Source organism: Oryx dammah, unplaced genomic scaffold (assembly GCF_014754425.2).
Source record: "Oryx dammah isolate SB20612 unplaced genomic scaffold, SCBI_Odam_1.1 HiC_scaffold_11072, whole genome shotgun sequence".
NCBI lineage: Eukaryota > Metazoa > Chordata > Mammalia > Artiodactyla > Bovidae > Oryx > Oryx dammah.
Window position 1 is genome coordinate 2,301,161 of NW_024080466.1, and position 23,215 is coordinate 2,324,375.

General features: G+C 40.2%; 1 pseudogene; it reads left to right on the forward strand.

The window, feature by feature from the left end:
• The window catches only part of LOC120860401, a 71,520-nt pseudogene extending 52,728 nt beyond the window's left edge, over positions 1-18,792 (forward strand).
• Positions 18,793-23,215: the final 4,423 nt, after the last annotated feature.

Consider the following 23,215-nt stretch of genomic DNA (forward strand, 5'->3'; position numbering starts at 1 on the left):
ATAGAATCTATATTCATTAAAAGGTAGTTTGAGTTATAAAGACATATTACCTGCAAAAGAGACTACTAGGAAACTCCCCTCCACCCAAATCATAATCTATGATAAACCCATACAAAAGGAAATAAGCAAATGAGATATTTATGTTCTCTGTTAAGTTTTCCCACTATAGCCATGTCTTGGAATCTATCTGTGCTTTGGTTGTCTTTTCTGATCCATTCTCCACCTTCCCTTGGGTTCAACAGGAGAGTTGAGGGGAAAAAGGATGTAACATTTGCTTATTTCTTTTCCAGCCTTTGCCCTCTAGAGTCCACCCCAAGAAGGGCTGCCTTTGTCTACCACAGGTCACAGCTCCTGTTAAAAGTCCTTCACAAACAGCCTGCTGGGTCCACATACCATTACCAGCTGCTTCATTCTCTCACTATCCCCACCACACCCTCAGTCATGGGGATGGCAGCAGTCCCATCACACTCAGCACAAGATTACTGCTCTATTGTTTTTTATCTTCCTTCTTCCCTAACCACATCTTTGTAAACAGTTCCTTTTAAAAACTGTCCTCAAATTATATAATTAAATATGTTATTTCATGGCAAACTCTGATAAATCATTTCAACACTTACCATTAGTTCTTCAACTAATATTTGCTCTTTCTGTGTCTCAACTCTTCTCTTTCTCCCGAGATGCAGTTCAAGGCTCACTTAACTTCACACTGTTATTCTTCTTTTGTCACATTTCACAGAATTGACTAAAATATGTGCTATACTCTTAGTTTTCTTCATCTTTTTCTTTTCAACATTCAAATCATCTTGCATTTGGAGGATCATTCTTAAAAGAGAACTTTTCAATTCTTTATAAGTCATTTGAGATGTTGCTGGCCCCAGGTTTTCTACGGCTTTGCCTGACTGAGCGAGGGACCAGGGTGGAAACATCTCTGTGGTAGGCAGCAGGGCCAGCTTCACAAGCTGGTGACCTGTGTGATCAGACAGGAACCTGTGCTTAGAAGAATCTCACACTTGGTTTAATGTAAAGCTCTCACCAACTTGAAAATATCAGTATCTTTTTAGCAAAGAGCTCTGTATGTTTATTTTTCATTGAGCCTCCCAAATTGTTTAGTCAGTTATAATAGCAATATTTAAGATGGCCCCCAAAGATCCCACTGCCTGAAAGTCATATATATGTGCGTAATCCCCTCACCTTGAGCATGGTTGGATCTCGTGACTTTCTTCCAACCCATAGAGTACAGACATAGTAATGAAATATCACATCCAAGATTGGGTTACAAAGGGACTATGGTTTCCCCTTGGTTCTCTCTTTCTCTCATTCTCTCTCTCAAGAAGCCACCTACTATGGTGTAGACTGCCCTGTGGAGAGGCCCACATGGAGAGGGAGTGACGTCCTCAGCCAGCAACTCACCATCAGGGAGAGTGAGCTTGGCAGCAGACTGTTCCACAGTCAGGCCTTCACATGAGACCTCAGCCCTACCCACAATGTGCAGCATGTGAGAAATCTTGAGATAGAGGCACCCAGATAAGCAGTATCTGGATTCCTAGCCCACAAATGCTGTGAGATGATAAATAAGTATTATTTTAAGCTGCTGAATTTTTAAAATAATGCGTCAAGCAGCAATAGATAACTCATTAAAAATCCTTAAGATAAGATCTCTGCCATATGTAATTCTTTAAAAGATTATAGACATTTTCAATGACGACATTACAAAAATACAGCATGTCAGTTAATTTTTAGGGTTACAAGAATCTGCTCCATACTTGGTTCCTGGTACAACCTCACTTTTTCCTGAATCACCCTCTGACAGAACCTCAGCAAAGTAAAATTAATGCCCTCCCCTATCTTTTCTATTATTAATGAAGAAGTATGTACATTGATGGCTGTTTTTCGTTTTATTAGCCCCAGAATCCCACGTTTATATCTTCTGACCTAGGTGAGTACAGCAGTGATCCATTTCCAGAGCTCTAGGCTACTGAGCGGGAGTCACACACTGCTTGTTCTCCACAAGTTTGTTTCAGGTAACCCTTTGTGACTTCTATGCCATTCACATCCTATGTTTTAGTGCTGGTCTTTTGATTCAGAGAAACTAGTTTGGTTATTTTCCAAAGGATAAATAAAATATGAAAATGCAAAACTGCCAGCAGATGTATCACAGTAATCCAAGTATATGCCCCAAAACAGTAATACTAAAGAAGCTAAAGTTGAATGGTCATATGAAGACCTACAAGATCTTCTAGAACTAACACCCCAAGAAGATGTCCTTTTCATCATAGGAGACTAGAATTCAAAAGTAGGACGTCAAGAGATACCTGGAGTAATAAGCAAGTTTGGTCCTGCAGTACAAAATGAAGCAGGGCAAAGGCTAACATAGTTTTGCCAAGAAAACACAGTATTTAAAGAAATATCTTCATCCAATGACACAAGAGACGACTCTATATGTGGACATTACCAGATGGTCAATACTAAAATCAAATTGATTATATTCTTAGCAGCCAAAGATGGAGAATCTCTATACAGTAGGCAAAAACAAGACTGGGAGCTGACTGTGGGTCAGATTATGAACTCCTTATTACAAAATTCAGACTTAAATTGAAGAAAGTACAAAAAAAAAAAACACCAAGCCATTCAGGTATGACCTAAATCAAATCCCTTACAATTATAAAGTGGAAGTGACAAATAGATTCAAACGATTAGATCTGGTAGAGTGACTGAAGAACTATGGATGGAGGTTTGTAACATTATACAGGAGGCAGTGATCAAAACCAACCACACACACACACAAAAAGTCAAAATGGTTGTCTGAGGAGGTCTTTTAGCTGAGAAGAGAACCAAAAGGCAATGGAGAAAAGGGAAAATATACCCATCTGAATACAGAGTTCCAAAGAATAGCAAGAAGAGATAAGAAATTCTTCCTAAGTGAACAATGCAAAGAAATAGAGGGAAACAATAGACTGGGAAAGACTAGAGATCTCGTCAAGAAAATTAGAGACAGCAAGGAAATGTTTCATGCAAAGATGGGCACAATAAAGGATGGAAATGGTATGGACCTGACCTAAGCAGAAGATATTAAGAAAAGGTGGCAAGAATACACAGAAGAACTGTACAAAAAAGATCTTCACACCCAGATAATCACGATGGTGTGATCACTTACCTAGAGCCAGACATCCTGGAATGTGAAGTCAAGTGGGCCTTAAGAAGCATCACTATGAACAAGTGGAGGTGATGGGATTCCAGTTGAGCTATTTCAAATCCTAAAAGATGATGCTGTGAAAGTGCTGCACTCAATATACCAGCAAATTTGGAAAACGCAGCAGTGGCCACAAGACTGAAAAAGTCAATTTTCATTCCAATCCCAAAGAAAGGCAATGCCAAAGTATGTTCAAACTACCACACAATTACATTCATTTCACATGTGGACAAGGTCATGCTCAAAATCCTCCAATATAGGCTTCAACAGAATGTGAACCAAGAACTTCCAGGTGTTCAAGCTGGATTTAGAAAAGGCAAGGAACCAAAGATCAAATTGCCAACATTCATTGGATCATAGAAAAAGCAAGAAAATGCCAGAAAAACATCTACTCCTGCTTCACTGACTACACTAAAACCTTTGACTGTGTATATCACAACAAACTGTGGAAAATTTTAAAGAGATGGGAATACCAGACCAGTTACCTGCCTCCTGAGAAACCTGTATGCAGGTCAAGAAGCAACAGTTAGAACTGAACATGGAACAACAGATTGGATCAAAATTGGGAAAGGAAGTGTCAAGACTGTAAATTGTCATCCTTTTATTTAACTTTCATGCAGAGTACATCATATGAAATGCTGGGCTAGATTAATCACAAGCCAGAATCAAGATTTCTGGGAGAAATATCAGTAACCTCAGATATGCCGATGACACCACCCTTATGGCAGAAAGTGAAGAAGAACTAAAGAGCCTCTTGATGAAAGTGAAAGAGGAGAGTGAAAAAGCTGGCTTAATACTCAACCTTCAAAAAACAAAGACTTGGGATCTATCTGGTTCCATGACTTCACTGCATATAGATGGGGAAACAACTATACGTTAACACAGTCTGTTTTATGTTCTTGGGCTTTATGTTCTTGGGCTCCAAGATCACTGCAGACGATGACTGCAGCCATGAAATTAAAAGATGTTTGCTCCCTGGAAGGAAAGCTATGACAAACCCAGACAGCATACTAAACAGCAGAGACTTACGCTGCCTACAAAAGTCCATCTAGTCAAAGCTATGATTTTTCCAGTAGTCATGTACGAATGTGAGAGTTGGACTGTAAAGAAGGCTGAGCGCCAAAGAATTGATGTTTTTGAACTGTGATGTTGGAGAAGACTCTTGTGTGTCCCTTAGACTGCAAGGAAATCAAACCAGTCAGTCACAAAGGAAATCAACCCTGAATATTGATTGGAATATGGAAGGACTGATGCTGAAGCTAAAGCTCCAATACTTTGGCCACATGATGCTAAGAACCGACTCACTGGAAAAGACTCTGATGCTGGGAAAGACAGAAGGCATTAGAAGAAGGGGAAGACAGAGGACAAGATAGCTGGGTGGCCTCACCGACTCAATGGATATGTGGTTGAGCAAGCTCCAGGAGATGGTGAAGGATGAGGAAGCCTGGCTACACTCCATGGGGTCACAATCAGACAAGACTGGGTGACTGAACAATAACAACAACAACCAGCAGATGTTAAAATTAAGTACATTTTCCTAGGGTTCCTGGATAGTGAGTAGTTAAGGGTTGTGTGTGCTATGCTTAGTCGCTCAGTCGTGTCCGACTCTTTGTGACCGATGGACTGTAGCACACCAGGTCTCTCTGTCCATGGGATTCCCCAGGCAAGAATACTGGAGTGGGTGCCACCCTCCTCCAGGGGATCTTCCCAACCCAGGGATTGAACGCAGGTCTCCTGTATTGCAGGACGATTCTTTACTGTCTGAGCCACCAGGGAAGCCCAATTCAGGGTTATGCTGAGTTAAAATCACAAACTCTAAGCCAAATGTTGATCATATTGACCCCTGTATTCATTTTCAAACCTAATGTTTCTGATACAATTTCCCAGGTTATCTCTGTATTAATAACCCCTTATGGCAAAATCCTTTTAAAAGAATTTATCTAATTTGAAACATCAACATAAATTAAATAGAGACAAACCATAAACACAAATACTATACCCATAAAATATACTTTCTCAGTCTTGTATCAGCCCTGGACTATATTTTTAACTTCTTGCTTTTAATCTCCTATCATGCCTAATCCAGTCTAAAGAAAAGACTTACTAGTAAACCATTGTGGGAGGAAACAAGGTGAGTGGGGAAGGAAGGAATGAGAATTTTACTGACTTGAAAAATAAATGTGATCTTAACATTTTGTTTACAATTTGTTAATTCTATTTTATGCTTTCTTGTTTATCTAATTTTCATATCTCCAAAGGTAATTTAAACTCCAAATAAATAGAGATTAGTAACATTTTAAAGACACAGAGCATAAGTCTCTATGTTTACATACCAATGAAATCATTTGCACCAAAGTTTTTTGAATTGTCAAAAGAAATATATGTAAGGTATTATTTCTATCATAATTATTATTTATCATTATCAAAACTGACCTTCTTGTGATATATTCTGTGTAAAAGAAGTCTTAAATTTAACATCAGATAAAGCAAGCAATTCAGAAATACATATTTCCTCTATTAAAATTTCATATCTGGAAGTGACTGCTTTGTGACACCAAAGAGTGTATATGTGTATATACTTGATGCTTAGCATGTGGGATTCTCTGGATAGACTTCAAGGGGATTCATAAGCCCTCTTTGCCTTTTTTAGTACCAAGAATATTTTCCTTATTTTTAAAATATCAGCTCAGGCTTAAAACCTAGATATCATATTTGATGAAAACTCACAAAGTTATTGCTGTAGTTAAGGTTAAAAAAATAAACAGACCCTGCCATAATGCAGATAAATTAAGGATTGAGTTATGGCTGCCGCAGAAATATTTAGTCCTAATAGTGTGACGTTTGTAGACTTAAAATCTTGAACATAGGCATACAGTTAAACACAACAGATTGAAAATAAGAATTTACTTCCTCTCCCCCACAAACCCATTAAAATGACAGTAGGCAGATTTTTTAAAACCGCAAAGAGAAAGAGGATAAATAGATCATAGCAACATCGTTTAAGAGGCTGGAAAGCAGATAGATGAGTGGTAACTGCTTTAACAAACAAGAGAATACCGAAACCTACGCCAGCATAAGAGAAATACAGAAACAGACTGCAGGATGCTAGCAATGCTGGGAAAGTTGAAGTGAAGTTGCTTAGTCGTGTCCGACTCTTTGCGATCCCGTGGACTGTAGTCTACCAGGCTCCTCCGTCCATGGGATTTTCCAGGCAAGAGTACTGGAGTGGGTTGCCATTCCCTTCTCCAGGGGATTTTCCTGACCCAGGGATCGAACCCAGGTATCCCGCATTGCAGGCAGATGCTTTACCCTCTGAGTTGAGGGACCAGCTATATTTAAAAGTCAAAGTTGGTGACTTTTTTTAAAGACCCACAGATGAATCTTAAAAAATTGATTGAAACACTATGTAGTTAACCTCCCTCCCCTCGACACCTCTCCCAGCAGCAAAGCTACTACATTCCCCTCCCCAACCCTGGAAGACAACTAAAGATTTGCTCTCTGGAAATTCAGTCACCATAGTGACTTTGAATTGGGGGACAAATACTGAAATCAGATGATCAAGTGAAAGTTAACTTGCTAAATAATGAGATCTCTGACCTTATTCATAGGAGAATGGAGGACTTCCCCTAGCCCAAGACAAATTACTTAAAGGTCCTAATAACAGGCCCTGCCAAGCCATCTTACAATAAAATTTACAGTTAGCTAGGTTCTCCATAAGCACCTACAATTTCAAACAGCCTTGCATTGCCTTACCATTTAATATGAGCAGATTGCCAAGGTCACCAGATATTTGAGGGAAAGTCTCTAATGTGAAGATGGTAATGAAAAAAAGAAATAAGAAGAGCTTGAGATTTAAACAAAATATATGCAGAGGGACTTCCGTGGTGGTTCAGTGGTTGAGAGTCTGCCTGCCAATGCAAGGGACAGGGGTTCAATCCCTGGTCTGGGAGGATCCCACATGCCATGGAGCAACTGGTCTTGTGTGCCACTACTGCTGAGCCCCCACTCTCGAGCTTGTGAGCCACAACTACTCAGTCGACAGGCCACAACTACATGCTGTAGGACCCAAGTACTAGGGCAAGGGAGGCCACCACGATGAGAAGCCCACGGGCCACATTGGGGAGAGGCTCCCCACTCACCATAACTAGAGGGAACCCGCACACAGCAACAAAGACCCAGCACAGTTAAAAATAAATATATAAAGATATGCAGAATGAAGAATAAAACAGTCAGGAATTATTTTTAGCCTTAGAAGTTAAAAACATAAATTCAACATCTTCTTCTGTTCACAGCCATGTAACTGGTTCCAGACCAGCCCTTAGAACATTTAAAACAAACAAATGATGCTACAGTCAGACAAAATATACGAATTCATTGTTGGATATTAGACAATTAGAGTATACAGGACAGAGATCCCTAAGTATAGGGAAACACATGAGTGAGTGAACCATGGACGTTTAACCGAACTTTCCCCTGGGAGCACATTCTAGTATGCAGCTAGGAGGTGGGAGCCAAGCAGAAAACAGGTCTCACTGCCTGTGAGGAAGCAGAGGTCAGAGTTCAGGTCTGCGGAGGCCAGAGTTTGTGGGGTACGGTGCTGAAGTAAAAGAATTCAAGTAGAGAATGAGCACCACAAGTCTACATCAAAGACTCCTTAAGACTAGGAGTAAACGCTAAAGATGAGACAATACAAGACCTGGTAGAGATCAGCTACTGGAGACCTGTGAGCTGCGCGGAGGTTGCACAGTCCGAAAGATGACAGAATCCCAACTGCCAGACTGGAGAAACATCACTCAACAGCCTAGGCATTCGACTGAGATCACAGAAAGCCCATGCCTTAGAGGTAGGGTTACTTAAGCTGTAAAGGAAGGGCCAGTCTGTACCTGTCCTAACTGCATTTTTAAAAAAGCCTCAAAAAATCAAGCTCATTTTGCAAGTAAATTGAGTTTAAAAAATACAATCCTCTTAAAAGTAAGAGAATAAAATCTGGATTTATAACGATATATGAACCACAGTGCCCAGTATTAAATTAAAAATTCCTAGGCATACAAAGAAGCATGAACATATTATCCTAAATAGGAAGAAAACTTAAAGTAGACTCATAAATGGCAAAAATCAGGAAGTTAGTAGACAAGGATTTTAAAGAAGATTTCATAAATATATTAATAGATGTAAAGAAAAAGATAACCTATGAGTATAAAGATGGGGGAAATCTCAGTCGAGAAATTTGAAAACTTTACAATAGAAACAATTCTAGAAATGAAAAATACAATAACTGAAAAGAAAATTTTATTGCACAGCAGATTAGACATTGCAGAGGAAAAAAATCAGTGAACTTAAAAATGGGGCTGGGGACTTCCCTGGTGGGCCAATGGTTAAGAATCTGCCTTCCAGTGCAGGGGCCTGGGGTTTGATCTCTGGTCAGGGAACTAAGGGAGGAGGTGATGGCACCCCACTCCAGGACTCTTGCCTGGAAAATCCCATGGACAGAGGAGCCTGGTGGGCTGCAGTCCATGGGGTCGCTAAGAGTCGGACACGACTGAGCGACTTCACTTTCACTCTTCACTTTCATGCATTGGAGAAGGAAACAGCAACCCACTCCAGTGTTCTTGCCTGGAGAATCCCAGGGACGTCGGAGCCTGGTGGGCTGCCATCTATGGGGTCACACAGAGTCGGACACAACTGAAGCGACTTAGCAGCAGCAGCAGGGAACTAAGATCCCACATGCTGCAGGGCAATAAAGTCTGCACATCGCAACTACCGAGTCTTTGCTCTGGAGCCTGCATGGCCACAACTAAGACCTGACTCTGCCAAATAAATAAATGTTTAAAACAAACAAACAAACAAACAAAACAGGGCAGGGTGCAGTAGTATGCAAATTGAAGCACAGAAAGAGAAAAGTTGAATACCATTATGAGTTTCTCTGTGACTTGTAGGACAAAATCAAATGGTCTAAAATGTAGTTGAAATCCCAGAAGAGGAAGAAAAGAGACTGAAGCAGGACAAAGATGTTTGAAGAAATAACGGCCAAATTTTTTTCCAAATTTAATGAAAACTATCAACTCATAAATCAAGAAGCTCATTACACTCTGAGCAGTAGAAACATAAAAGACCATGAGAGCTCTTTGAAATCACTGCCTCAAAGATCTGTGCCTTTCATGTTCACAGTAGCATTATTCATAATAGCCTAGATAGGTAAAGAACCTAAGTGCCTATTGACATGTGAGTGAAGAAAATGTGAGAGAGATATATCTTTTCATATATTCATATTCAATGATATTTATATAATATATTATTTCACCATTACAGAGAAGGTAATCTTGCTATTTGCAACAGTATGGACAGACCTAGAGGGCATTATTCTAAGTGAGATGAGTCAGACAGAGAAAGACAGATACTGTACAATCTCACCTACACGTGCCATCTGAAAAAGTGGAACTTGGAGGGTCGTTATGCTAAGTGAAATGAGTCAAACAGAGAAAGACAAATACTGTATGGTATCATCTATGCACGTGTGCTCACTTGCTTCAGTCATATCCAGCTTTTTGTGACCTGTGGACTGTATCCTGCCAGGCATCTCTGTTGATGGGATTTTCCAGGAAAGAATACTGGAGCAGGTTGCCATGTCCTCCTCCTACAGATTTTCCCAACCCAGGGATAGAACCCACTTCTCTTGAATTGCAGGCAGATTCTGTACCACTGAACCACCAGGGAGGCCTGATATCCCCTATACTTGGAATGTAAAAAATACTATAGAATAGTGAATATAACAAAAAAGAAGGAAACTCACAGCTATATAAAACAAACAAGCAGTTACCAGTAAAAATATGGGGAAACAATGGAAACAGTGAGAGACTTTATTTTCTTGGGCTCCAAAATCACTGCACATGGTGACTGCAGCCATGAAATTAAAAGATGCTTGCTCCTTGGAAGAAAAGCTATGACCAACTTAGACAGCATATTAAAAAGCAGAGACATTACTTTGCTGACAAAGGTCCATGTAGTCAAAGCTATGTTTTTTCCAGTAGTCATGTACGGATATTAGAGTAGGACCATAAAGAGAGCTGAGTGCTGAAGCACTGATGTTTTTGAATTGTGGTGTTGGAGAAGACTCTTGAGAGTTCCTTGGACTGCAAGATCAAACCAATCAATTCTAAAGGAAATCAATCCTGAACATTCATTGGAAGGACTGATGCTGAAGCTGCAACTCCAATACTTTGGCCACCTGATCTCATTAGAAAAGACCCTGATGCTGGGAAAGATTGAAGGTGGGAGGAGAAGGGGACGACAGAGGATGAGACGGTTGGATGGCATCACTGACTCAATGGACATGAGTTTGAGCATGCTCCAGGAGTTGATGCACGGGGAAGCCTGGTGTGCTGCAGTCCATGGGGTCACAAAGAGTTGGACATGACTGAGTAACTGAACTGAACTGAACACAGTTATAGAAAACAAACTAGCAGTTACCAGTAAAAAGAGGGAAGGGATGAGGAGTAAAGATAAGGGCAGGGGAGTAAAAGATACAAACTATTAAGTATAAAATGAGGCTACAAGGATATACTCCTGTATATAGCCAATGTTTTATAATAACTATAGGTGGACTATAAACTTTAAAATGTGAATCACTATACTGAACACCTGTAACTTATATAATGTGCACGTGTGTGTGCGTGCTCAGTTGCTCAGTCGTGTCCAATTCTTTGTAACCCTGTGGACTGTGGCCCACCAGACCCTCTGGTGGGATTTTTCAGGCAAGAATACTTGAGTGGGTTGCCATTCCTACTCCAGGGGACCTTTCCAACCCAGGGATCGAACCCCCATCTCTTGCATCTTCTAGACTGGTAGGTGGATTCTTTACCACTGAGCCGCCTGGGATAGGGCTTTCCTGTTGGCTCAGCTGGTAAAGAATCTGCCTACAGTGCAGGAGACTGGCGTTCAATCCCTGGGTTGCGAAGACCCCCTGGAGAAGGGAACAGCTACCCACTCTAGTATTCTGGCCTGGAGAATTCTATGGATTGTATAGTGCATGGGGTTGCAAAGAGTCAGACACGACTGAGTGACTTTCACTTTCTTTTCTTTCCACCTGCAGTGGACCAGCTTATATAATATTGTGCAGCAATTATACTTCAATTTAAAAAAAAAGGTCATCTAAATGCAAAAACAAAAACAAAACATAGGAATAAAAGTGTACGATGGTGGTTGCCAGGGGCTGTGGGGTGGGGGAAGTGGGGAGATGCTGATCAAACGGTACAAACTTCGGGAACTAATGCACAGCATGGTAACTAAAGGTAACAATCCTGTATTACAAACTTGAAAGTTTCTACGAAAGTATGTTAAATATTCTCACCACTTGGGGAGAAAGAAAGAATAAATGAAAAAAAAAAGATAACTATGTGGGGTGATAGAAGTGTTAACTAACCTTATTGTGCAATCATTTTGCAATATATACATGTATCAAAGCATAACGTTGCAGCCATTAAACTTACACAATCTTGTAAGTCAATTACACCTCAATAAAACTTGGGGTCGGCGGGGCGGGGGAAGTCTCAATAATGAGAAAACTGAGAGAACCACAGCAAAGCATAGTTGAATTATTGAAGACTCAAGACAAAAAACAATTTTACAAACAGCCAGGAGAAAAAAAATACATTACTTACAAGGGAAAAATAAAATTATCATTGATTTCTCATAAAAGACAATGCAAGCAAGAAGAGAATAAAATGACATCTTTAAATTGTTAAAAGCAAAAAAAACTAGAATTCAGCCTATAATTCTACATGCAGTGAAAATATCTTTCAGAAATATGGTGAAATAAAGATATTTTCAGATGCTTCCCTGGTGGTCCAGGGGCTAAGACTCCATGCTCCCAATGCAGCAGGCCCAGGTTCAATCTTTGGTCGGGAAACTAGATGCCACATACTACAGTTAAAGTGTTCATGCCACAACTCAAGGTCCCACACGTCACAGTCTGAAGATCGAAGATCTGTGTGCTGCAACTCAGCACAGCCAGACAATTAAAAAAGAAAACAGAAAAAAAAGATATTTTCAGATAAAACAAAACTCAAGAGAATTTGTCAGCAGGAAACCTATACTACAAGAAATGTTAAAGGAAATTCTTGAGGCTGATGGAAAATGATATCAAATGAACCTTAGCTCTAAAGGAAGAAAAGTACAAAAAATAGTAAATGTATTATAGAACAGTAGCTGATACTTTCCTACCTGCCTAAAATCTTATAGAACTGAACTGAATTCATCATCCCATCCCTACTTATTAAATAGAAAAGCAATTTCATCAAGACTCAAACCCACATGTGATGGTAGTCTTTGTATATTGTTCAACAATATACAATCAGACTTGTAAAAAAAAATCTAAGTAAAATTTCTAATTAGAATTTATATACAGCCTTCAATAGCAGATGTTTGATCTTTGGTGTTATCCCAGGGGATGGGCATTTCCAAATTTGAGACATGTTCATAAAATAGATGAACTGAATAACTGCAACATCTTGCCTGTAACCAATATATATTATTCCTCCTGGAAGTTTATCCTGTTCTGATTTACCTAATAAAGTTCTCATTGTTTGAAAGATTGGGAGGAGGGAAAAGATAGCAGAATTTTAAAATTCAGCAGAAGAGTTGGAATAGAAACTTGAGGAAAATCACCCAGATCATAGGAGGAAAAAAAAAAAAAGATGAAATATAGAAGAGAAAAGATCAAGAAAATGAGAGGATCAGTGTAGAAGATTCAACAGCCTTGAGCTGAATAAGAGTATAAGAGTTTCAGAAAGAAAGAACAGAGAAAAAGAGAAAAGAAAATCTTCAGAGAAATAAGTGAAGAAAACTACTTCTCACAAATTCTAAATTAAAAAGATTAATATATCCCCCAGTATAATAAATAAAAAGAGATCCATTCTATGAAATGTCATCATAAAATTTCAGAATAGAGATTCTGGAGTGGGAGAGAAGGACATTTGAAAAGAATCAGGAATCAAGACATCTGATAACTGTTCAACTGCAGCTGCAAAGCCTTCAAAATTCTACGGAAAATTCATTTCTTCCCCAGAATTACATACCCAGCCAAACTTTCAAAGAAGTGCAAGGATAGAACAAATACATTTTTAGACTTTAAATATTTCAAAGATCTATCTCCTTTTCACCCTGTATTAGTCATCTATTGCAACACAATAAATTCCCCTAAATTTGTACAGCTTAAGAAAACAAACATTTACTTTCTCCCAATTTCTGTGAGTCAGTAATTCCAGGGTGGGTCAGCTGGGGGTTATACCTGAGAGGCCTGTGATTGCAAATCAAGCCATCATCCAGGGATGCAGTCAAGTAATGGCCGCACTTGGGCTGAAGAAGGTGCATCCAAGGTCATTCACGTGCCTGTTGGCTGGTTTCAGTTGCTCACTGGCTGCTAGTAGTGAAACAGGAATCTGAGTTCTTGTTCGCAGAGCTCAAGAATGAACTTCATGAACACACAAACACTCATGGTAGCAAGCAAATAGGATTTAGTAAAGAGAAGGAAAGTACGAAGTTCTCTACATAGACACTGAGAGGAGGTAAAGAGTCCCCTAAAGTCAGGACTTACAGCAGTTTTTATATCCTTAATCTGTACATTTTTTGGTTGGCTCCTGTCCTTAAAATACACTATTTCTAACCAATCAATTTAAAGGTCAAGATGCTTAACAATTCTATGGCTTTTCTTGATCATTAGATTAAATCGCCACCCTTTTTCATGCCCCCTGGTCATTTTACAATGGATCAGATATATGCTGCCTAAGATTAATGATCAGTTCAGTTCAGTTCAGTTCAGTAGCTCAGTCCTGTCTGACTCCTTGCGACCCCATGAATCTCAGCATGCCAGGCCTCCCTGTCCATCACCAACTCCTGGAGTTCACCCAAACTCATGTCCATCCAGTCGGTGATGCCATCCAGCCATCTCATCCTCTGTCGTCCCCTTTTCCTCCTGCCCCCAATCCCTCCCAGCATCAGGGTCTTTTCCAATGAGTCAACTCTTTGCATCAGGTGGCCAAAATACTGGAGTTTCAGCTTCAGCATCAGTCCTTCCAATGAACACCCAGGACTGATCACCTTTAGGATGGACTGGTTGGATCTCCTTGCAGTCCAAGGGACTCTCAAGAGTCTTCTCCAACACCACAGTTCAAAAGCATCAATTCTTCGGTGCTCAGCTTTCTTCACAGTCCAGCTCTCACATCCATACATGACCACAGGAAAAACCATAGCCTTGACTAGACAGACCTTTATTGGCAAAGTAATGTCTCTGCTTTTTAATATGCTATCTAGGTTGGTCATAACTTTCCTTCCAAGGAGTAAGCATCTTTTAATTTCATGGCTGCAATCACCATCTGCAGTGACTTTGGAGCAAAAAAATAAAAAACAAACTCTGTCACTGTTTCTACTGTTTCCCCATCTATTTCCCATGAAGTGATGGGACCAGATGCCATGATCTTCGTTTTCTGAATGTTGAGCTTTAAGCCAACTTTTTCACTCTCCTCTTTCACTTTCATCAAGAGGCTTTTTAGTTCCTCTTCACTTTCTGCCATAAAGGTGGTGTCATCTGCGTATCTGAGGTTATTGATATTTCTCCCAGCAATCTTGATTCCAGCTTGTGCTTCTTCCAGCCCAGCGTTTCTCATGATGTACTTTGCATAGAAGTTAGATAAGCAGGGTGACAATATACAGCACTGACGTACTCCTTTTCCTATTTGGAACCAGTCTGTTGATCCATGTCCAGTTCGAACTGTTGCTTCCTGATGTGCATTACGTTTCTCAAGAGGCAGGTTAGATGGTCTGGTATTCCCATCTCTTTAAGAATTTTCCACAGTTTATTGTGATCCACACAATCAAAGGCTTTGGCATAGTCAATAAAGCAGAAATAGATGTTTTTCTGGAACTCTCTTGCTTTTTCCATGATCCAGCGGATGTTGGCAATTTGATCTCTGCTTCCTCTGCCTTTTCTAAAACCAGCTTGAACATCTGAACTTCCCTGGTGTCTCATATTAATGATCACCAGTTGCTTTTCCCTCAGGCATACAGAACATAAGTTAATTACTGCCCTTCCCTGGATTTGAGTGCTGATAATTTATCAGACCAAGGACACAGTCCAAGAATTCAGGATAAAGGGTATAACTTTTTTAGGTTAATGGAGCAAGATGTTTGTTGAAAATATGACTAAGGTCTCAGAGTCCTACCCTGACTGCTACATTTCTACATCAGTAAGAGATCTCAGTTCCTCAGCACATGGGCCATTATATAACACTGCTCAAAACAAGGCAACTTACCTCCCACCAAGCATGAATTTGAGACAGAGAGGCCAGTTTCCCAAAACAGAAGCTATAATCTTTTATAACCTAATCTCAGAAGTGAGATAACATCACTTTTCTCATATACTGTTCAGAGAAGACCATAAAAGGATGTGAATATTAGGAAATGGGGATTATGGTTACTTTGGAGGCTGTTTACTACACCCTTTCCTAGAAGTTACTGAGGGGTGTATTTCAGCAAACAAGGAAGTAAATCAAGAATGAGAAAGTGTGGGATTTAGAAAAAAACAGAAAGACAAAATGGACCCCTAAGAAAGCAATGAAAAAATGAAGAAGCCCAGGATGAGGGATTTCCCTGGTCCAGTGGTTAAGAATTCTTACTTCCATGCAAGGGACACAGGTTCGATCCCTGGTCAGGAGAGCTAAGATCCTGCATGCCATAATGCTCAACCAAAAAACCAAAAGCAAAAACCCAGATTAAAGTTGAGTCCAAGATCAGAAACCACCAGTGGAGATCAGAACAGGAAGATCCAGGTTGAGGAAGGCTGTCACTAAGAAAAACAAGAATTAATTAATTGAGGCAGTGGGAGTGGAATTGGAACATATGGTGCTGAGAATTCTATTTCTAGCAAAATTTGGGAGTAACGTTGTGAAAAATATATTAAAAACCAAACAACTCTGAGACTCAGTATGCTGTTGTGCTGCTGTTTTAGTTACTAAGTTGTGTTTGATTCTTTGCGACCCCAGGGACTGTAGTCCCCCAGCCTTCTCACCTCAGTATATGCTCATTGTAACACATCAGCAAGCTAAGTGACACACCCACAGGCACCATGACAGTTTCAAGGCTGACCATCAAAGATCACAAAGTGGGTGATGGCCCAATTCCTGCAAGTATCCACCCCTCTCCAAAACAGTTGGAATAATCTTCCCACTCATCAGCCTGTGAAATTATCCAGCCCATAAAAGCTAACCGCACGACATTTCTAGGTGGTATTTGCCCTCTAAGTCAGCCTGCTGTCTTGTCTGTGCAGCGTGTTTCTCTCAAGGCTGCTCTTACCTTTTGAGACAGCCCACCCTCTGTGGAGTGTGTTTCTCTCTAAATAAATCCACTTCTTGCTGCTGCTGCCGCTGCTGCCAAGTCGCTTCAGCCGTGTCCAACTCTGTGCTTACCTAAAAACAAAAAAAAGTAGGCAACCAAAACCACTTTTAAACTCTAAATTTGGGCTTCCCTGGTAGCTTAGACAGTAAAGAATCTGCCTGCAATGCAGGAGCCTGGGGTTTGATCCCTGGGTCAGGAACATGCCCTGGAGAAGGGAAGGTCTACCTACTGCAGTATTCTTGCCTGAAGAATTCCATGGACAGAGGAGCAGGGTGAGATACAGTCCACTGGGTGGCAGGCTACAGTCCATGGGGTCACAGAGTTGGACATGACTGAGCAACTAAATTAAATACATAAATTATAAAAGAAGTATAATCCTAGTATCACACATAAATAAATTTTAACACTAGAAATTCACCTATCAAATATTATTATTAAATTATTAAAATATTATTATTAAAAAATAGCAGGAGGATAAAAGGAGAGAAAATGTCTGTGTGACGGTGCATCTGGATAAAGGTGCTAATTGTCACCTTATCTAGTTGCAAGTATTAGAAAATATCAACTTAAATATTAGTAAAAGGCTTATGTGAGTTTCTTAGATAAATGGAGGCAAATATCAGAAAAAAGAGCTAGAAGATTTGCAAGTATTTGCCTCTGGGGAGGGGAATTCTGAATGGAACCAGTGGAATAGTGGATAACTACTTTTCTTTCACCCTATAGAACTATTTGATACTAAAACTACCATGTACATCTATCTGTAACTTAGTTTTCTTTTAATAATGCTATTTTTATTTATTTACTGAACACAATTTTAAGTTCAATTCAACTTTAAATTCAGCACTAAGTTAGACATCATTTTTTTTTCTGTTCACCTACAGTAAAACAAATTTATTAGACTTTATACATAGATATTCTGACAATAAAAGTTTGCACCTTATAAAATATGGTAACAAATGGGAAATTTTATCTTTAGAAACTGAACTATATTGTTATAACAATATCTAAAGTGTAATTTTACTATATAGCAGATGTTTTTCCTTTAGTCACTCAGTCGTATCTTTGTAACCCCATGGACTGTAGCCTGCCAGGCTCTTCTATCTGTGGAATTCTTCAGGCAAGAATACTGGAGTGGGTTGCCATTTCCTGCTCCAAGGCATCTTTCCAACCCAGGGATCAACTCGGGTCTCCTGTATTGTAGGCAGATTCTTTACCACCAAGCCACTGTTTTTATAATGGATAATTTCTGAAAATGCTATTACAAAACAAGCAAAAATGGGTGTTATCCTAGTTTTTCATATAGATATTTAGGAAATATGAATTGAGTTGACCTCAAAGAGTTCATTATATTATTAAAGTACGCTTCAGAGTTTTTTTTAAAAAAACTCCTTGCTTTTCCTGTAAGCAGCCTGAGGTGACTTTAAAACTGGTACACTATTCACTTGACCCAGAAAACGCCACAAAATCATGCAAATCAAGAGGCTGAAATCTTCATGTTCACTTTAAGAGCACTCATGAAAGTGCCCAGGCCATAACAGGTATGCATATCTGAAAAGCCACCAAGGATCTGAAGGAGGTCATTGTAAAGAAGCAATGTGTGCCGTTCCGCTGTTACAACAGTGGAGCTGGTAGGTGTGCACAGACCAAACACTGGGGCTGGATGAAGGGTCAGTGGCCCAGAAAGAGTGCTGAATTTTTACTGCACATGCTCAAAAATGCAGAGAGTAGTGCTGCACTTAAGGGCTTAGAATCTTTGGCCACCTGATGCAAAAAGCTGACTCATTTGAAAAGACCAGGACAGGAGGAGAAGGGGACAACAGAGGATGAGATAGTTAGATGGCATCACCGACTTGATGGACATGAGTTTGGGTAAACTCCAGAAGTTGGTGATGGACAGGGAGGCCTGGCGTGCTGCAGTCCATGGGGTTGCAAAGAGTTGGACACGACTGAGTGACTGAACTGAAACTGAACTGTAGGGCTTAGATGTAGATTCTCTGGTCATTGAGCACATCTAGGTGAACAAAGCCCCCAAGATGTGGCGCAGGACTTACAGAGCTCATGGTTGGATCAACCCGTATAAGAGCTCTCCTGGCCACACTGAGATGATCCTTACTGAAAAAGAACGGATTGTTCCTAAACCAGAAGAGGAGGTTGCACAGAAGAAAAAGATGTCCCAGAAGAAACTGAAGAAACAAAAACTTACAGCCTGGGAATAAATGCTGCAAAAAAATAAATGCAAAATAAAAGTTAAAAAAAAAAGAAAAAAGCTTCTTCTTAAATGATAATTCACTAAAAGAAACACATACACACAAATATTAATTGCATCTTTAATAATACATCAAGTTACAGAGTTTTGAGATTTATTTTTCAAAAAATCTTATTAGATATAGTTGATTTACAATGTTGTGTTAATTTCTGCTGTACAGCAAACTGAATCAGTTATACATATACTCACACTTTTTTATTAATAGATTCTTTTCCTGTATAAGGCCATTACAGAGTATTGAGTAGAGTTCCTTGTGCTATACAATAGGTCCTTACTAGTTACCTGTCTTATGCATAGTAGCATGCCATGTCAGTCCCAATCTCCCAGTTTCTCTCTTCCTCCCACCATAGATTCTAATATTTAGGAATAATCACACATTTTGCTTATCTTACTGAATATAACAGATTCTTTTATTTACTTTGATGTATTAAAAAACAGTTTGTGTTAAGTAACAAAGGAAAAAAGGATGGGAGAGAAGGAGGAAGGGAGAGAGGGAAGAAGGGAAAATGTTTCAGGGAGTACAAATGCTTGAGTGTAGGTCAGGTCATTGCAAAGCAGATTAGAGAAGAAAGTCTCTGCTACAGCAGCCCAGCTATTGTTCCTGACCCACCTAACAATTAAGCCTGGTAAATGAGAACTCAAGGAGAAACCCAAGAATGAGAGCTCAAGGAGAAGCTCAAGGAGAGCCAAGAAGAACCCAAAGTACACTGTTGCCCATTTGCCACACTCAAACAACAGAATAAAGTTGCATAAACTTTACACAAGGAAAGTACTGAAGTTGCGCCTATCGCCAGAACCTTTGGAGTCGTCAGGAATCCTGTTTATTTACAAATCTAACAACTCACTCTATTATTCTCTTAAAAATCAAATTGAAACCTTAGACTCTTTCTTTCCTCTTCCCCTCCTTCCCCTTCCTATTCACTTCCTTTCCTGTTCCATTCTCTTCCCAGTTCTTCCCGTTTTCCTCCCTTCCCTTCTTTGCACAGCGAGATGAGGAGGTGAAGGAGACGTGCAGGGGTCCATCAGCTGCCAGTGCCCAAGGAGTTGGAGTGTAAGCAGGGATGCCATGCTTACATGCCATGAGGAGGCTCTCAGTGGTAGCGGAGGGGCGGGGCCTGGACATGGGGGGCGAAGGAGACGGTGACATTGGAGAGTGATACAATGAGAAAATAAACTGATTGGGAAGTCAGCAATTATGCTGAAAAGAATTGAATAATGAAACCTCTATTTCTCACTGTAGGAGAGAGTGGTTATATACAGGGAAAGGTAGAATACCAGAAGCAACCTCGCTGTGCTGAACTGGAAGCAGCAGCAAAAGGGCACGCTTTTCAGTTTTCTTCACTGGAGCTGTGTGCAGACTGTTCCTTCCTCAGTGAGCGACGTGCTGCACACTACAGCAGTGCCTGTAGAGATCTTACAGTAGAAAAGGGGTAAAATATAATTTACTTAAAGATCACTGGCTAAAATCAGACTAAAAGAATACCATAAGTAAAAATTTTAAAAAGGATGAAAGTAAACAAAGTGATAAAACATCGTATTTATTTACAGTAAAACTGTCCAGAGAATATAAGTGTTAGTCACTCAGCCGTGCTCGACTCTTTGCGACCCCATGGACTGCAGTCCACCAGGCTCCTCTGTCCATGAGATTTTCCAGGCAAGGATACTGGAGTGGGTTGCCATTTCCTTCTCCAGGGGGTCTTCCCAACCCAGGGATCAAACCCGAGTCTCCTGCACTGCAGGCAGATTCTTTACCAACTGAGCTATATATCAATGCAAATACTGTTTACTTCAGTGTATATGTAATTCAGGACTTCCCTGGTGGTTCAGCAGTAAAGAAGCTGCCTGCAATGCAGCAGATGAGGGTTTGATCCCTGAGTTAGGAAGATCCCTGGGAGAAGGAAATGGCAATCCCCTCCAGTATTCTTGCCTGGGAAATCCTATGGATAGAGGAGGCTGAGAGGCTACAGTACTTGGGGTGACAAGAGTTGGACACGACTTAAGAGACTAAACCACCACCACTATAAGAAATTCATATGTAATTTCTGTATACACGCAATATGTCATAAAATATGCTTTGGTATACATGTCATGCTGCCAAATACAATAGAACAAAAAGTCTGCCCACTGAGTGAAAGAAAAAACTTCCAGTGGGAGTTGAAAACAACATTCTAGCTGGCAGCAAAACTGCACAGCTGGTGTCATTTGGGGAATAAAAGGGAAAAATATTTTAAAAGCCTAGTGATTTCTTTAGATTTTCAAAAAAAGCTCCACTTTCTTCAAAACATCTTTTTGTGAATTTGAAACCTCATGTTTTGCATTTTCCCCATAGAGTTAATAATTCCAGTCAATATTCTAATGGGGTAGTTATATCAGAACTTGAAAAAAAATACAATGTTGGAAATCATATATCAGGTGAGAATAGCAAGTAATGACAGGGGAAAATAGCCTTACCAATAATTCAAATATATTAGAGAATAACAATATTCTTAAATGTATAGTGGTAACATTGGAATAAAAGACCATTAATGTAAGAAAATGGAGAGTACAGAAATAGATCTTGTTATTGGATTTAAAATAAGATAAAGGAGGAGTGGGCTTCCCCAGTGGCTCAAGTGGTAAAGAATCCACGTGCAATGCAGGAGACACGAGAGAGGCAAGTCTGATCCCTGGGTGCAGAAGATCCCTTGGAGGAGGAAATGGCAGCCCACTCCAGTACTCCTGCCTGAAAACTTCCATAGACAGAGGAGCCTGACGGGGCTACAGTCCATGGGGTTGCAAAAGAGTTGGACACTACTGGGCACGTATGCATGTACAATAATCAAAATGAAGAGCTACTTAAGCTACTAGTCAGAGGACTGCTGGAAAGAGCAACCCTAGCTGGTGTTTGAGGAAAATGACAGTCTATTTAGGTCAGGCAGGCCTACCTCTTTGAATATAATCATTCATTCAGTTCAGTTCACTTCAGTTCAGTCACTCAGTCGTGTCCGACTCTTTGCGACCCCATGAATCACAGCACGCCAGACCTCCCTGTCCATGACCAACTCCCGGAGTTCACTCAGACTCACGTCCATCGAGTCGGTGATGCCATTCAGCCATCTCATCCTCGGTCGCCCCCTTCTCCTCCTGCCCCCAATCCCTCCCAGCATCAGAGTCTTTTCCAATGAGTCAACTCTTCCCATGAGGTGTCCAGAGTACTAGAGCTTCAGTTTTAGCATCATTCCCTCCAAATAAATCCCAGGGCTGATCTCCTTCAGAACAGACTGGTTGGATCTCCTTGCAGTCCGAGGGACTTTCAAGAGTCTTCTCCAACACCACAGTTCAAAAGCATCAGTTCTTTGGCACTCAGACTTCTTCACAGTCCAACTCTCCCATCCATACATGACCACTGGAAAAACCATAGCCTTGACTAGACGGACCTTAGTTGGCAAAGTAATGTCTCTGCTTTTGAATATGCTATCTAAGTTGGTCATAACTTTTCTTCCAAGGAGTAAGCATCTTAATTTCATGGCTGCAATCACCATCTGCAGTGATTTTGGAGCCCCCAAAATACATTTTCTAAAATCAAAGTGGTTTCCATAATCCCACAAATAATGGGATTCTCTTATTGTCTTGTATATGTGACGAGATAAAAGTTATCAACATAGGGAATGCACAGCTACTTTCCCTCCAATTGCTTCCACAAAGCTTTCTATGGCTGCCTACTTAAGCTTCTTCTTGCTTTAGGAGTGGGAAAGAAAGGCATAGAAAGAACTGCTGTTCTCAGGGCGCTGCATATATCTCAGAGCATATGGCCTGGTGCTCAGAAGCTGGGAGTAAAGGGGCAGTCTGGAGTCTGAGAACACTCTTTAAGGTTAGGGTAGTGAGAGATCCCTAGGAATTTCAGAGTATTGGTGACAAGAGTAGACAGGGAATTTTATTAAGAGATTCCATGATTTAAGCAATTGGATTCCTTTAAACTTCTGAGAGAGAGATGACTCAAGAATGAAATTTCTTTTGGAGCTGCACGTTAACTATAACCACTCCCACGCTGAACCATGAGAGTCTCCTTTTGCTTTATTATCCTTGTGTTAAACTCTAAATTAGTAAAGGAGTGTCAGTGATTTTTTTTAAGTATGCATAAAGAAAATAGAAAACAGAATTGAAAAGCAAAACTGGATTTCAAATAGAACTTATACAAAGAAAAGAGAAACTTTGCACATGGTAGATAAGAGGACTAGAGCTGGAAAGGGCTTGTTTATCTTGACCTACTAGAGCTGGAAGGAAGAATCTAAGTATCAAACTCCCCTTACTCTGCTTTTCACACTTACCAAACATTTTTGATATCTTGGTTAGTTTGGTACCAACAAATGGATGCCAGATAAGAAACAAGTAAT